The sequence below is a fragment of the Octodon degus genome, unplaced genomic scaffold (assembly GCF_000260255.1).
Source record: "Octodon degus isolate 3935 unplaced genomic scaffold, OctDeg1.0 scaffold00239, whole genome shotgun sequence".
Lineage (NCBI taxonomy): Eukaryota > Metazoa > Chordata > Mammalia > Rodentia > Octodontidae > Octodon > Octodon degus.
In genome coordinates this window covers 2375069-2378710 of record NW_004524815.1, presented here as the reverse complement: position 1 = coordinate 2378710, position 3642 = coordinate 2375069, and positions in this window count along the sequence as shown.

The window sequence follows — 3642 nt, the reverse complement described above, 5'->3', positions numbered from 1 at the left end:
TTGTAAACTATTTTCAAACACTATGCATAACTTTAGCATATTAATAATGGTAACTGTATTATTGTGTAAGAGACAGAATATACAGATAGGTGTTAAATGGAATACCAAGAATTTTAACAGTGAAAAATAGAGTACTGGTAGAGAGCTTTCTTATCCACATTTTTTCCTCAACTCTAGACTGTTCTCAATTTTCACATAAATGAAGTGCTCTGTTTCAAAAACTTATTATATGCCAAAATGCTTCTCACAAGATTTGCAGTAAATGTAAGTAAAAAAATTAAATAGATAAATCCATCATTTCAAGCAAGGAATCAAAGCACAACATGTCTACAATGTCAACAGTGAGAAGAAAAGGAAAGAAGGTTTTGTAAAAATAAGTTTCAAAATGACTGTAGTAATACACTACCTATAAATAGTTAAAGGAATATAAGGGAACAAACTTTCAAAATAAAAGACACAACAAGTGAGCATATTAAAAAAGGATCTCTAATCCCAGCTCTGGGGAGGCTGAAAATAGGAGGATCACTCTGAGTCCAAGCTGTGTAGTAAGACCCTATACAACAACAACAACAACAACAACAACAACAACAACAAAAAGTATCTAACTCCATGTTGTTAAAGTGAAGTACACTTCATATCTACAGACAATGCACAGACCAAAAAATAATCCTTGTCACTAGATAGAACCTCCCCCTCCCCCTCCCCCTCCAAAACCTAGAGTGGCCACACTTGCTTTGTTTAAAATGGACTGTCATTACCCTGACACCAAAACCAGCTAAGGGCGCATGGTTGGGGTATCCTTGAGGACACAGACGCAAAATCTCATCTGCACAGTTTTAAAACACTGAACCCGCAGTGCATTAGAGAGATTGCTTGGCATCATAAAATGAGATTTATCATAGGAATGAGGTGGTTGCTTGCCATGTGCAAATCAGGAACAGTGATATAATGCATCAACAAAAACCAAAGAAAATAGCCTATATGGATGGAGAAAGAATGAGAGCAAGACAGCGAGAAGCTCAAAACTTCACAAACTAAGTGTTGGAATGAATATATTATTTTAGCAAAACTGCAGGATGAAAAACTAAACTGAAAATATAAAAATATTGCTATAAGGCAAAACCAAATTATCTGAGCTAGAAGAGAAGAAAAATATTATTCACAATAACTACAAAAATACTCTCCATGACCAAAGAAATAATCAACAGTTTGAAGAAAAGACCTGCAGAGTCAGAAAATTATTTAAAACTAATACACTTGAAAATGAGTTCATTGAACTCTAGGACATACAAGAATCCCAAAACAGTCAGTAACAAAAACAAAGAATGTGATTAAAAAAAAAATACCAGTGGACCAAATGATAGATTTCTTAAAAGAAGACATACAAAAGATCAAAATGAAACATGTTGAACTTCACTAATTGAGAGGGAAAAGCAAATCAAAGACTTTGGACAGCTCCTCACTCCAGGAAGAATGGCTTCATCATGAAGACTCAAGATAAAGAGACATTCCAAGGAGAAGTGGGGGGAAAGGGCAGCTCTGCACTCTGGGGGTGGGAATGTGACTTACTACAGGTGCTGTGGAAATCTGTAGGTAAGCTCCATACAAAATTAAGAGTAGAACAATGCCATGACCTTATCTTCCCTTTTCTGAGTACAAATACAAAGGAAATGAAGCTGGAATGGCAAAGAGATGCTGTGTTCCTTGAGGTGATGAATTGAACACCATCAGTCTGTCCACCCTGGGTGGATAAGCCTGCATGTGGTGTGTGTGCACCAATAACCTCAGACATCCGTACAAAAAGGAACAAATGAGCCAGGTTAGAAAAACAGTGATGGAGTAATCTCATTCATTTATGGAATCTAATGAAAATGATGTCACAGAATGTGTGCAGTAAACAGAGTTGGGCTGGAGACAGCAGGGGGAGGCAGGAGGAACAGGCAGGTGAACTGTGACCGAGTCACTGTGAGGTCAGAGAGCTGCTGTGTGCTATGGCAGAGTAGGATGACAGCAGAAAACAGTTATGTACTGTGTTCTCCAAGTAGGGAGAACAAAGGGAGAGTTCACTGTAAAACAGTAAGTGGTTGGAGGAGCAAGCTTGTGGATCTTGGCCTGAACACTCCAGAAGGTCTGTATGTAAACACACATCTCAGATAACTCCACAACATGTAAACTCTTTACATTGTTACTCATCACTGAACATTGCATTTAATTTCAAAATGTAACCATCTTGGTCCCTACAGGCAGTTTTATGGCCTCAGAGACTGGAAGGAAGAGCAGTAGGTATTCTCAGGGGGACGTCTCCCGAGATCACAGTCTCCATAACCAGGTCCTGAGCTCCTGGTAAGGCCTCTGTGATCCCAACAGACTGCAGATGGCAACAGTTTGGAAGGCACAGTTTGTTGCCTCTGCTGTTGGACATCACGGACCCATCTTAGAGAGAGCCACTGCCACCTCCTGCAGGAGGGCTTCTGACCTGAGGACTGGCTGTGCGGCTGCAGGATGGCCGGGGAAATCCCTTGAAGGTACATTTCATCTGAAGCCTTACATAATCAGCTCTTAGTGAAGTGATTGAGATACTTCTTCAATCAGACACACTTCTGTGAGAGAATAACCAGGCCATGTTTGTCTTATAGTAAAGCAAGACATGATCTTCCAGTGCCACAGGAGCAGCCCACACTGCGATGGATCGTGGTCCACATCCATGTCCTCTTCTCCACTCTTCCCTCCATGCTTCAGGGGGTTGGAAAATGTGGCAACTGCCCGAGACCAAGGGAGCTGTGCCCCCAGGATGTCAGCCATGTCCCGGGGACACTTTGGTGACCACAAAGCATTCTGCACTGATGCACTTTCCTTACTTAACAGGCCACTGGGCTTCTGCATCCTAGACACATGTTAGTCAGAATGTAAGGTGTGTCAACCAGTGTCCTAACTATACTGAAGATATATCATTTAACAGTAGGAATGTTGAGATAGCGTTTAAATGGTGAGGTGCTCCCGTGGCATAAATGGCTTTCATAGAGATGTTAGTGATTTGTAAGACATAGATGCTCCTTTGCCAAAAAATTATGGACAAAAACCAAGAGAGGTAATGCTTTGAGTGGTTCCTGGCGTTATCTTTTTCACTTTATCTTTGTATCTCACTTGGCATTTCAAAGGAAAAGACACACAAACGTAAGTCCAGAATAGTGAACTGATTCTTTGATTTGCAAGAGGAGCCTGAATGAATTAGCAAATTCAGAACAGCTTATTCTTGGAAGGTGGCTATAACTCTTTCCAAGCCTTTGATCTATTACTTATAGAATCTCACGGGTTAGCATACATTCTCAGGTCTGCTGTTCACTAAATATGAAAGTGCATACATAACACATCCAAACTATTTCCATATAAATTGTTCACCCAATGACATACAACACAGGTGTGTAGACGCCACCATGCGTGATAAAGTTGATACGGTAGCATCTTCATGAGAATGCTGGACAAATTTAGCATGAAAGAGACTTAGAAAAAGGGATGGCAGGAAATGATCATTTGGGGCTAATGCCCTAGGAAAGATTGCAAAATAAATATAGAAATTGTAAAAAATGTTACCACACAAAAAGAATGTCACTAGATCAGAGGAGAGTCAAATAAAATATTTAG